Below are 14,217 nucleotides of genomic sequence, written 5' to 3' on the forward strand. Positions count from 1 at the left end.
ACCATAGGATGGTAGATATTTTTTTCACCAGGTGGTCCAAATCTGGATTCAAGAGCCAACCCTTAACCCCACGAAATAATCAAGCCAATATTATTAGAAGATGTTAAATTTCCTAGATAAAATCAGAACCAAATACCTCTAGCGGAAGGACAAGATCTATGTAACACCCCAAATTTCGGGCCTGGATTTCAACCCAAATCCAAAACCCAAAATCCAAAATGCTACCTTAAATATCAGGCCCTGACTTCCATACTTGGCCCAAGTCCAAACGACTAAATCTTTGTTTAATCTTTAATTATGTTTAATTCAGAAATTCTGTTGCAGCGGATACATAAAAATTCTTTTCGGAACATCTAACCGTTAATTTGACGTGATTTTTAATTTACATGAACCCTAAAGAAATATACTTTATAAGAAAAATTAATTTCACCGTTAAAAGTTCCAGATTAAATCCAAAATAATTACGTTTTTAAGAAAGATTCATAAAACAGAAACTGACGCCAGGTCACTCAAATAATTTTACTGAGTCCAATACGAATCCATAAATTATTATAATTATATATTCTGAATCCAAACTTATCGCCTATCCAGTAATAAAATTTATAGGATTTTTAGTTTATCTTAAATACCTTTTGACCATAGTCAAACGAGTAGTTGACCAGTACTGCAGAAACGTACAACAGTGACGATTCGTTTTAGGAAAATCATATCAATTCACTCACAACTTCAAATTTTCTTTGGTCGATCATTATGAAAATATAAAAGAACCATCTTTGAGTTTTCAGTAGACTCTAAAGGCTAAATCATGACATAGAATATTTAAAAAAAATAGACAACTTCAGTAAAATTGAATCTGACAGAAAACGTCCGATCCTTGTACAGTGAAAACAATTGATTTAAAAATACTTCTGGAACTCAGAAAATTATAAAAATTTTATATGTACATATTGAGAGATTTTTACATGTAACATAAAAAAAATGAGACAAAAACGTATTATATTATGATAGACAGTCAAACTGACATGATCCAGAAATTTCCATTATTCAATCAAATAGAGTAGTCTAAACAAAGCATTGTTTTCTTTGGTTATACATTAATCCAATAATCTTTAAAGCTTTAATAACCAATAAATAACTAACTAAATCATCTAAAAGAGTTGATGATATTTTATTACAATCCCAATCATAAATCCTATGCAAACTACTAATAATAGCATCAAAACCGATCTCTACGCTTTTCCGCCATTAACTCCTTGTGGTGCCATAAAATCTGGAATTTTTTGTCATTAAACGACGTGAGTTGTGACACCCAGTAGGAAAAGAAGCAACAAAACATTTTATCAAACATTTTCAATTCTTTTTAAAACAACTAGCATGGTTAATAGCATCACAAATACATGGAAACACCACATCCATAAGAACAATCAAATCAATCACATCAAATCCGCTCTCCCTAGGGAGCCCCACGTGGGTTTAGGGAACAAAACCGTTCCCAAGGATATCTCGTATCTCATCATAGTTGTTTTTAAGAATCACAATCTATGGACCGCATCCCAACATACATAATCATACTCACAACATCGATTATCATTCATATATGAATCAAAACTTTCAAAATAAAATTAATTAAAAGAAACTTAAATAAAAAGAAGGTTTTTGATTGTGTTGCGCCTACCTCAAAATGCTAGTAATATGAACACGAACCCGAAATATCCAAACCAATCGGTGCTAAAGAATTTCTTAACTATCTTTAATTATTTATGTGAAATGCCAAAAAGAATCTGTTGTATTTTTTTTTTCTTTTCATTGTAACCTAAACCAAACGCAGCTGAAATTTTCTTAACGGACCGACTAGGGAAACTTTGATATTTATATTCAAATTGATTAAAACCCTAAATAACTATCAACCAATAATGCCATGACACTTGACACTAAAATATCTCTTCCAAAACTAATTCTAGTGGCAAATAAATTGTTCAAAGTTTTCTAAGTTGGCTTTTAAATGCGAACAAATGTTACAGGAAGAAATTTCCATGCATTAGTAACCCTATCCGGTGATGACAAGTGGCTATAAGAATATAAAATTGTTAAAGAATTTGATTCAGTCCACTTTGAACGTGAGTATCCCAATTCAATTCCTTTACGCTATTAAGGAAAGCCATTAAATTCATACTATTTAATTTCATAACCAACACCAAGTCTACAAGTGTTCACACTTGATAACTAACAATTCGCCAAAACTACCTAATCCTAGTTTTTATTCTCAACTGATTTTACTCGTTTGAATTTCTTAATTAATTTATAGTCAAATCTTATTTACTTAATGGATGCTAAACATACCTATTTAAGCTAAATATTCATAAATATAAAAAAAATATCAAGATATCTAATTTATATTCTTGCGAAGGCTAATTAATATCATAAAATTCACAATGAGGTTTGCAAAGAGAATATCTAAATCAAAATAGTAAATTATAAAAATACCTTTTATTTTTAAAAGACAAAATTAACCTTAAAAATTATGGTGGATATTACAATCTAAATAGATGGTTATCGTTTTCCTGAACTTGGGTATTACACATCTGACATTTAGGATCAATGTCTGGGTTATGGGCCCCTAGTCTCGAAGAAGTTGGCAATGCTTTTTGAGTTAATTTCCAAACAAATAGTTTAATTCTTGGAATTACCTGAATTTTCCATATTTTTTCCCATAGAGAATCTATCAAAGAATCATCATCAACTTGAACTTGTTTTACCAAAAAATTATAAATATTTTTAAACGGGAAGTTTCATGAATGATGGTGTATCCATCTGATCCCGTCTTCTTGGAGATATGGTTTGGATTTTTCCTTTATCCTCTGGATTAAAAAATTTGTCAAGTTTTCCTTGATCCCATTTATTCTCTTCATTTATGAGTTCTTGAACCATTTTTTAGGCCGGATCCCGGTGGCTTGATGGCTGAGAAATTATTTTCGAGTTTGGAATCCACCGGTCTTCCCAAATTTTTGCAGAGTTTCCATTTTTGACTTTCCATACAAAATTTCCTTTAATTAAATCTAGGCCTCTTTGGATGCCCGTCCAAATCCACGATAAGTTCGAGGTTTTAGAAGCTTCCAAAGGGTGAGTATTTGGAAAGTATTTCGCTTTGAGAAGTTGAACCCATAATTGGTCTTTTTCTATTATTAATCTACTGGCAAGTTTTGTGAGCAACGCTATATTAAATTTGTAAGGATTTTTAATACCTAACCCACCTTGAGAGATAGGTTTGTAAATGCTCTTCCAAGCTCTGATAAACCCTCCTTGTCTTTTTTTCCCTTCTTTATTCCACCAGAAATTACTTTGGATACAGTCCAATTGGTCCAAGGTTTCTTTCGGAAGAGCAAGCACCTGCATTTGGTAAGTTAGGAAGGCTTGTAGAATAGATTTTATTAAAACTGTCCTTCCTGCTTGAGATAAAAGTTTGGATTTCCAGCCTTGCATAGTGGAGTAATATTTTTGTAAAAGCGGCTCAAAGTTTTCTTTTCTATTCTTGTCAAAGAAGAGGGGAGTACCGAGATATCTGTCATTTTTTGTTATCAGAGGGACCTCAAGAATTCTGGCTAATAGACACTGGATTTTTGAAGGTTTATCATTTGACTTGTTATATCTCCAAATAAGGATAAGACATCTAGAAGATTTTTTGCCTCCCCCATATCAGTTTTTATGAATAAGAAACAGTCATCTGCAACGAAAATATGTGAAATATTCAGAGCATTTTTGTTGATTTGAAGACCAGAGATTTTTATATCCATAATCGCTTTTTCGAGAAACCTAGATAGAATTTCCATGCAGATCAGAAAAGGGTATGGAGATAGAGGGGATCTCCTTGTCTTAATCCTCTCGAGGTTTTAAATTTTGGCCCGGTGGATCCATTGAGGAAAATAGAGAAAGAAGTTGTTGAGGTACATTGCAATATGAGTTTAACCCAGTTTTCATTAAATCCAAAACTAAGAAGGGCTTTTCAATAAAAGGCCACTCCACTCTATCAAAGGCTTTAGAGAGGTCTAACTTAAAAGCCAAGTATCCTTTTCTCGCTTTAAATGTTTTCATTAAATGGATAAGCTCATGGACGATTATAATATTATCAGTGATTTATCTTCCAGGGAGAAAGGCTGATTGGTTGGGGGAAATTAATTTGTTGAGGATGGGCTTTAATTTGTTGAGGATGGGAAAGCATACCTTGATGGTATTCGAGTATTCTTTGTCAGACCAACAAGACTCATCAATGGGTTGATCAATTGGCCAATTAGGGTTCCAAATAGCAGCAGCACGAGATGACACAACCACAACCCTCTTTACTTTAGCCTCGGTACACGTCTTCAGTACATTAAGCGTACCTTGACAGCAGGCTCAATCAGTTCAACCTGCAACAACCCATTAAGAATGTAACATACCAAAACTCTCTACATAAAACATGTCAACCCATGATGAAGTTTTTCCCATCAGTACTAGCCCTAAAATCTCTAACCCTTAGGATCGGCCACAGGAGTTGTACATGGACTGGCAACATGAAAAACACCGCTGCATCCTGCAATTGCAGCACAAAGGCTGTCGTAGTCCAGCCAATCTGCCTTGAAGAGCTGTAGATTATCCGCTGCGTTCTCCAGATTGTTCAAATGAGCGTGCTTTTCATCACCCTTGTCGTGCTTTTTTAATTAATAGACTTTTTTGGTTCCACCTTTTAGAGTTGAAGTCCATAATTAGAGGTTTATCAGTGAGTAACTTCGTTCACACTTTGGTAATCTATCATTTGGAGACGATACACAAGGCTACGAGAATGTGTATCTCATACACAATTCTCATCACACTGCCTTAAATTTTTCTTTTGGTATCATCACACTGTCAATTGTTCTAACCAGTGGTGGAACAAGCTAGCTGGGCTTCAACATATATTTTAGGCCCGTGTTATCATTTCAGCCGAAATTAGGTAATGAAAAAAAAAAACTTGTTTGAGCTTTTTGTTGGGGACTCGAGCTAGGATAAGTTAAGCTGCAGTCTGCCCCTGGTTCTAAGTTCTAACAATGACATCCAAAGAATGAACAAAACATACAATGTTGTTCTTTATAACAACGATGAAATCAATAGCGGTGATGAAGAAGAAGATGATGAAGGCAGCGCTTTCACATGACAACCCACAAGGTATATGCAGCAGCCAAAATATCTTAAAATGGTTACAAGATGTGGGATAATTGCCAAATAGTGTTTTTTCGAGGTTGTTCGAGAAAACATACCTACTCAAGTTAGACGATGATCCTTCGACAGTGATACATTTTATTGCAATACCAGTGTATACCTCAATCCAAGATTCCCTTCTCTTGATAGCATTTAACGGAGTCAGCAAGGCTTTCTTCAAGTGTTCGGTGTTTCCGTCCCAACTTCTGCATTTTCTCACAGTTTAACTTGGGCTGGTCATCAGCTCCAGTAATTCTGTTAGTGATATAGATAACACTAAATATGATCATAAGGAGGCAAAAAGTCGCATTCTGAGTAGTAATTCAAACAACTTCATCAAGGTAACAAGTACTAGTTATGAAAAAAAAAAGACAAATAGTCCTAGCAAGAATAGTTGCATGAAATACAGAATTACTTCACTATCAAATAGAACACTAGAAAGACAACACATTTCTTACTTTTGGGGATAATTATACTTTGGGTACATGGTCTTGAGCTTCTCAATCAGATCTTGTGTTTTGACCATATACGCGGAACATATGTATCTTCCTTCTGCTTCGCACTTCTCATATGTATCGGAATACATGTACATTATAAAAGCCCGATTATTCAGAGACATAATTTAAAAATCAGGTTCAGATTTAGAATCGGTATATGTGAGAACTCCTTGTAATCCGATTCTTATGAAGAAAAGTCTTGTAAGTTTTTTGGCCAAGAATCGGTATGAAATATTAATAGCCGATTATTGTGAGGCATAATTTGAGAACCAGGTTCAGATTTAGAATCGGTCTATGTGGGCACTCCTTGTAATCCGATTCTTATGAAGAAAAGTCCTATAACTTTTTTGGCCAAGAATCGGATTACATGTGTACTGAAATCCAATTATTGAGAGGCATAATTTTTATGATTTTGCAAGGACACAATCGGACTATGTGGACATACCTAAACCCCAATTGTTTGAATTGAATTTGAAAAAAAAATAGTCGTTGAGACTTCATATATATACAAACAACCTCTTTGAGCCACTTCCACGTCACATACTTAGGCTGGAAAATGGAGTGGGAACCGCGTAAAGATTTGTGTCTCTGAAAAGGCAAGGGTACCCAAATATACCTCAAGCTAAAACTTTTCCGACCTATAAGTCCTTTCTCCGAAAGTGATTGTCTATGGAAACGAGATCGAGACAATACAACTAAACGTTTCACACTTCCTGTGATCGTCTATGGATACGAGATCGAGACAATACAACAACAAAGTGTGTTACTTGATAAAAAGGTTCGGACTTAACGAAACACAATAGGATTCACTTATGAAGTAATTGTTTGTGTAATTTACTTTAATTATAATAAAACAATTATAATGCGGAAAATAAAAGTAAATGACACATCAACATTTTGTTAACGAGGAAAACCGCAAATGCAGACAAACCCCGGGACCTAGTTCAGAATTGAATGCTCTCAGTATTAAGCCGCTACACAAAATTATACCTAACTTCGTATAGTTGAGACCAAGTACCTAACTCTATAGTACACCTAGTTCCTTCTGTATTCCCACGCCTCCAACTTATAAATAAGTCACGTACTTGGAACAATCCCTTTGGTTTGTATTCCAAACAGTAAAGGAACAAGAAATCTGTTTGGTATCAACTCTATTCAACCAAGTGATATGAGTCGTATAAAGGCTATTCCGTTTATCTCAACATAAACTCCTTCGTCGGGTCTAGATCTATCTTATGTTCAATCACCCTAAGGTAATCGGTTAAGATTAAGACAACAACACCTTTAATCCCAAGGAATCGTGTTGATGCCGATCTACTCAATTAATCAATCCAATCTACCACAAGGATAAACCGATTATTAATTGGACCTCTTTTCCCAAAAAAGTATTGTGCACACCAAAGATTATAAAACCCAAGTCAGATCTTCAATATCTTCTTTGTCTTCAAATCTTCTTAAATCTTCAATAAACACCTGCACACAATCACTTGAATCTCTTGTGATCAATCACGTACAGAACGGAGTTTTTTAACAATGGAGTAGCACAAGATCGTCTTTAGAACTAACAACAGTCTAAATATACCTGTCGAAACTCTAATTTAGTTTAAGTGAATCTTATATCAGAAGAGAAGATTCTCAAGAATAAACAAACTAGGTGCAACCAGATTTCAACCACCGTTAGTCAATCAAATCAATCGAAAACAAAGATAAACCGCAATTATCTAGTTTCCCACCAACAGGTCGTGCTAGAGCTTCTCAATCCCAAAGAAGACTTTAAAACGAGTGGTCGTAAGAGATTTCACCTAATTAGATTACTCTCCTCTCCGATAGGCGGCTTCACCAGTAACAATGACAAAAGAGGAAGTCAAATTGTTATGAAGGATTAGTTTGCTAGAAAGGAAAACTTCGTGTATTTATAGACAAGCAAGTTTGGACACCAAGGAATTTCCAAAACCGAAAATATTCTCAAGATATTCATAAATGCACAGATTCGGTTTTCATAATTCCTGGAAATGCTCTGTCCAAAAATATAATCGAAATCTCTTGGAAAATCTAATTAGTAAATGCACATTACTAATTCCATAATTTCCTACCAAGATAAATTAATAACCTTAATTAAAAGATTCTTAACTTACTTATGTTTCGATTCTGGGATTCTCTTCCATTTATCATTTAAGGAATATCTTTGAACAATTATAGAAATAAACATTCTCAGCACGTGTTCAAAGTTTGTCGACATCTTTACTTTGTAAGTTCTCTTCCACACTTACAACCTTGAAACCGATTTGCCACACTTCCAAACAAGTTTAGAATTGGTTCATCTGACTTTCAAGAACTATGTGATCGATCAAACCAACATTCAATCACAACCATGGGTTTACGGTTCTATCAAAACAAGTTTCGGTTATACCTCCATGTGAGTACTACGCATAGTCACACTATCTTACCAAAGATACGGTTGACTAGGTACTAGGATCGGTTCCCCACAAATATATGGTATCTAACTTATATGTGTTGTACACCTTCACAGGATCGGTTCCCCTTTCTTCTGTAAATTTGTTGCACCCAATACAAGGATCGGTTCCCCTAATGTATCACACACCTTACAATGATTGGTTCCCCTTCACCCCTTACTAGGATCGGTTCCCTTCACCCCTTACAAGGATCGGTTCTCCTCTTCCCAATGGCAGACACAAAATCCGATCATACCCAGGTGATTACTTAAGATTGGTTTTACTAATAAAAGTTATACCAATACAAAAGTCAGGCCTTTGTGAATAGTTCTACCAAGAACACAACTAGTTGTGAGCGATTCTACTTTATCACACATATTGGTAGTTCATAAGATATGCAATGGATAACAAAACCAATAACACCTGGCAATTTCCTTTTCGGTTCACAAAACAAGTTTATGAACTTACTTCCTTAGAACACATGTAAATATTGTTCCCTAGGATGAAACCCTCACCTTATACCCATACATAATCACAATAGCATTCAAATGATTATGGCGATGTCTTATCTAAAAAATTTAATGGTTAAGCAATAAACCTCGTATTGTATTCCTTAATACTATGTCTATCTAGAGTTCAAATATGCTTCGCATTTATGTTTTCAATATGCACGAATTGAAAGATACGTTAGGGAATGAAACAGTTCAAGTCAAATATCACTAACCTCAAGTGGAAGGATGATTGTATTCGTTGTAGCTCCTCGCTTCTTCACATCTTCAAGACTTCGCAATACTTGTAATGTATCATATCCTAATGCTTTCAAGCTAACCTATACGAATTTTAACTCTAGTACATAATCAAGCGACTCTTAACATGAGTTTTGGTTCACTAAAATATGACAACCAAACTTGACATGCCAACGCTTGGTGGGTTCAACCGAGCAATGCTCTAACAATCTCCCCCTTTGTCAATTCTAGTGATAAAACTCTTAGATCATATGGATAAACAAAATATAAGAATTCATTACAATCCGCTTGATTCCCGATTCAACAACACAGTAAAACTGCTTACATTCAATCCTTGAAAATGTCGTTGTTGACATTATAATAACAAAGCAAATACTCCCCCTAAGGAAGATAGGTAGATATTCAATCCGCACGTCTTTTTTATACCAATAAATATGACATGTTACTCCCCCTTAGTCTGTGCTTTCACTCTTTCGTTAGATATAACATTCAAGCACCAATGTTCTTTTCCCTAGTGATACCAATTAATATAAAATCAATGCCAGTATCACCTGTTTACTCCATATATTTCTTCCTCTTTTTGTCACAGAAATGACAAAGAAACGAAAAAATAAAGGACAACATGAAAAGAATCTTACAAATCTCAGAATAGACTTGCAAACCTGTAGAGTTAGGCACGAGGGTTCCACACATCACGTTCTGATAACCAATATCAAAACCGAAACTACAAGTAGTTTAATTTTGATATGTTACCAAAGAAACAATTGCCCGAAACAATTTTTCCCATTTAGTTTAGAAAACCAAAACGACTAATCACATTAGTTCCTTTGCTAAACCGATTGTTCAAGAACAACCGCTTAATTCGATAAGACCAAAATAAAGTATAAACTCAATTTTTCTCATCATTTTCTAATTATCCATATACTTAGACCTTTCAATTTCAAACAAACCAAATACTAGGTTAGTTAACTAGTATTTTTTTGTTTAGGCATTCGATTAGACTTGAATAACCGAAACCTCACTTTGATAAGACAAACTAAGATCAGAATTAACTTAGTTTCTTATCCGAAATCGAATTGGACTAAACAACTCATCCCGTACACATATTATTTCGTTAAGCCATAAATAATTCATACAAACCAAAATAAATCAACTTGCAAAATTATTCACCTCAACCGGAAGCAATTGAATCAACATAAGACATTATAAGCACCGCAATTGCACCATAATTTTGTAAGCCTAAACCATTGATACAATACCAAAGGTTTTTCTTAACTGGAACCAATTGAATCACACACACATCAATTATACCGCAACTTTTGTAAGCCTAAACCATTGAAACCATACAAAAGCAAGATGAGAATAGTTTTTCTTAACTGGAACCAATTGAATCATCACACACATCAATTGTACCACAATTTCGCAAGCCTAAATGATTGATACCACACAATAAAGTAAGATAGCAATAGTTTTTCTTAACTTGAACCAATTGAATCATACACACATCAATTGTACCACAAATTCGTAAGCCTAAACGATTGATACCACACAATAAAGTAAGATAACGATAGTTTTTCTTTACAGGAATCAATTGAAACACATCCACACATACATCATGGAATAAAACTCAATTGCACCTAAATTTCGTTAAGAAAAAGCAATACATATATATAATATAAACTCAGGCTTTTCTTAAACAGGAAAAAAATTAACTAACAAGATTGTTACCTCAATTTCGCATCCACTCCTCCAATATGATTGCATCTTCGAACAGGGAGAATTGAGATCGAAATTTCCCCATGTTGTCATCCTTATGCGTAAACAAAAGAATAACAACATACCTCAACCTTTACCAGAGAAAGGTTGAAAACCGGTTTTAACTATTGCAAGCAAAACTTGAAAACCGTCGAAACACATATGCTTTTATGCTAAACCAAAACCGATTCAACATATTGTGACTTTTTCACATACTGTTTCTATCAGTAGCCCTCATAATCCTTTGATAAATCTTACCTACTAGGGTTAGAACTTAATCCTGCTAAGTCAAAAAGTCACTCAAACCATGAGGGTTCACACATATGAGATCGAATATTAAGGTAGTAAAACCAAAAACATACATCTCATAATCATACATAGCAATAAGGTAAAAGCAATAAAGCACAAGCTACGTAAACCAAAAACTATCACAAGAAAATTATTCAAAACAAATAATTTTATTCATAATAGTTTTATTCGTAATAGACCAATACAATCAATGAAAGAAATCACAAATTTATGTCTATTATACTAGATTAAGTAATACAGCAAATAACTTAATCTTTCGTGGTGCTCTTGTTGTTCACCGAGGTCTCTTCAGTGTTCAAACTCTTAAAGCATGTCTCGAGAGACTTGTCCGCAACCACTTTAACTTTTATAATATCTTCCACCCGAAGCTTCAAGTTGGCAAGATCACTTTTTGCCTCTTCTAGAATTTCTTTTTGTCCATCTCGCTCTTGCATCAAGGAGAAAAGACTTCTTATGAGTTCATAAAACCCATGCATAGCTTCATGCATACCATTAGTGGAGAACCACTTGGTAGATTCTGAATCATCGATCGCAAAGAGACTAATTTCATCTTGAGATCTATCAGTGATATTATCAGACACGTTTCTTGAGACAGTCTTCCTGATTCTTCGATATGGAACAAACCCCTGACAGTTTTTTACCTTTCGTGCTTCCTTTATATCACTCCTTGTAACACTGCGAGTTATAGGAGACATCTTTATCAAGGAAAGACAATGATCCTCAGAGAGAATTTATTAATTTTTGAATCAGGTTTTTTCGAAAATATATCCATATATGTTTTCCGAATTTCTTCTTTTAGTAAAATCAAAAGATATACCAGAGTATCTCTTATTACTAAGAATTTCTTTAATATGTGCCCCTTTCCTTTAATGTGCCTTTCTCATCCAATATTAGGAGCCCAGAAGAGATGAGAATGCACAATTTTTATACAACTAAGTTGCATCGGAGTAAGTTTTTCAATCTTACAATGAATATCAGAAACATAGTTCATGTCTCTTCTAGGGAATTTCTGCCCAAAATATTTTCTCCCAATACAATGATCTTTTCTAACTCTCGAGATATGGTCATGTGGAGAAAAAGTACTAATGTGAGAATTCTCGGAGATAGCTAGATCTCTCTTAATTCTTTCAATGAGATTTTCATAAGATTTTCTCATTCTAAGGACTTCCTTATTATTCACATTAGCGTGATCATCTGAAACAATTATCGGAAAATCCTGATTGTAACTTTTGGCAGAGATTCGCTCTTTCCCTTCCTTCTGAAGTCGTTCCTCATCAAAACCAGAACTGTTTCGATATGGGTGTGGAGGAACCTTTTTCCAGAAGCGATTATAAACTTTTTCCATTGACCCCTTTGAGTTGATCTTACTGGGATGTAGTATGATCTGTCTTTCTACTGAGGAATAATCTTTCAGTTTTTTAAGACAAGAAACTTCCTTCAAAAATTTTACCACTGTATGCTGAAGAAGTATAAGTTTCTTATCAAGAGAGTGGAAGTTGTATTCCTTACAGTCAACACGGAATCGGTTCAAAGTTTCCTCTGGACATGATTTCGTTTGATCATCGGTAGATCTAGAAGCTGGCTTCTCATCCTCTTCTGACTTGATGTAGTTAGGTAAACTGCCATCATCTTGATCTGTTTCAGATGTGATTAAACCGGTTTTATCACAATCTGTAAAAGTCGAGGAAGGACTTTTAGTTTCCTCATCAGAATAAATCACAACAGAATCATTAGTCAGAATCATATGACGTGTCTCGTTATTTGTAAGAGATTTACCAAGAGCTTCTAGTTTGACAGCGAGATCCATTTTCTCGTTGGCTAGACAGTTCAGTGGAATGTCTTTTTCTTTAATCTCCTGCTTAAGAAGATTTGACTCTGTCTTTAAGATAAACTTTAGAAGACAGAGATTGTATAGGCTTTATGAGTTTTATCAACTATTTATCAACATCTTCTTCTTCTTCAGAAAAAGACATAAATATTTTCATCACTCCTGGATCATGAGTCAATGAAGTATTAACATCTTCAACATTTTAGCATTCATACTCTTGCAAAATGTTAACTTAATCGGACATGGATTCGATTCTTTTAGGTTGGATTGCACCAAACACAGATTGTTAGATCTTTTCATGTTTGCCTGCTCTGATACCAATTGAAAAGGCGAGGGTACCCAAATATACCTCAAGCTAAAACTTTTCCGACCTATAATTCCTTTCTCCGAAAGTGATTGTCTATGGATACGAGATCGAGACAATGCAACTAATCGGTTCACACTTCGTGTGATCGTTTATGGATACGAGATCGAGACAATACAACAACAAAGTGTGTTACTTGATAAAAAGGTTCAGACTTAACCAAACACAATAGGATTCACTTATCAAATAATTAGGAATTAACGTTTGTGTAATTTACTTTAATTATAATAAAACAACTATAATGCGCAAAATAAAAGTAAATGACACAGCAAGATTTTATTAACGAGGAAAACCGAAAATGCAGAAAAAACCCCGGTACCTAGTCCAGAATTGAATACTCTCAGGATTAAGCCGCTACACAAAATTATACCTAACTTCGTATAGTTGAGACAAAGTACCTAACTCTATAGTATACCTAGTTCACTATGTATTCCCACGCCTCCATCTTATAAATAAGTCATGTACTTGGAACAATCTCTTTGGTTCGTATTCCAAACAATAAAGGAACAAGAAATCTGTTTGGTATCAACTCTATTCAACCAAGTGATATGAGTCGGACAAAGGCTCTTCCGTTTATCTCAACATAAACTCCTTCGTCGGGTCTAGATCTATCTTATGTTCAATCACCCTAAGGTAATCGTTTAAGATTAATCCAACAACACCTTTAATCCCAAGGAATCGTGTTGATGCCGATCTACTCAATTAATCAATCCAATCTACCACAAGGATAAACCGATTATTAATTGGATCCTCTTTTCCCAAACTAGTATTGTGCACACCAAAGATTATAAAACCCAAGTCGGATCTTCAATATCTTCTTTGTCTTCAAATCTTCTTAAATCTTCAATAAACACCTACACACAATCACTTGAATCTCTTGTGATCAATCACGCACAGAACGGAGTCTGTTAACAATGGATTATCACAAGATCGTCTTTAGAACTAACAACAGTGTAAAGATCCCTGTCGAAACTATGATCTAGTGTGAGTGAATCTTATATCAGAAGAGAAGATTCTCAAGAATAAACAAACTAGGTGCAACCAGATTTCAACC

The sequence above is a fragment of the Papaver somniferum genome, chromosome 4, assembly GCF_003573695.1.
Source record: "Papaver somniferum cultivar HN1 chromosome 4, ASM357369v1, whole genome shotgun sequence".
NCBI lineage: Eukaryota > Viridiplantae > Streptophyta > Magnoliopsida > Ranunculales > Papaveraceae > Papaver > Papaver somniferum.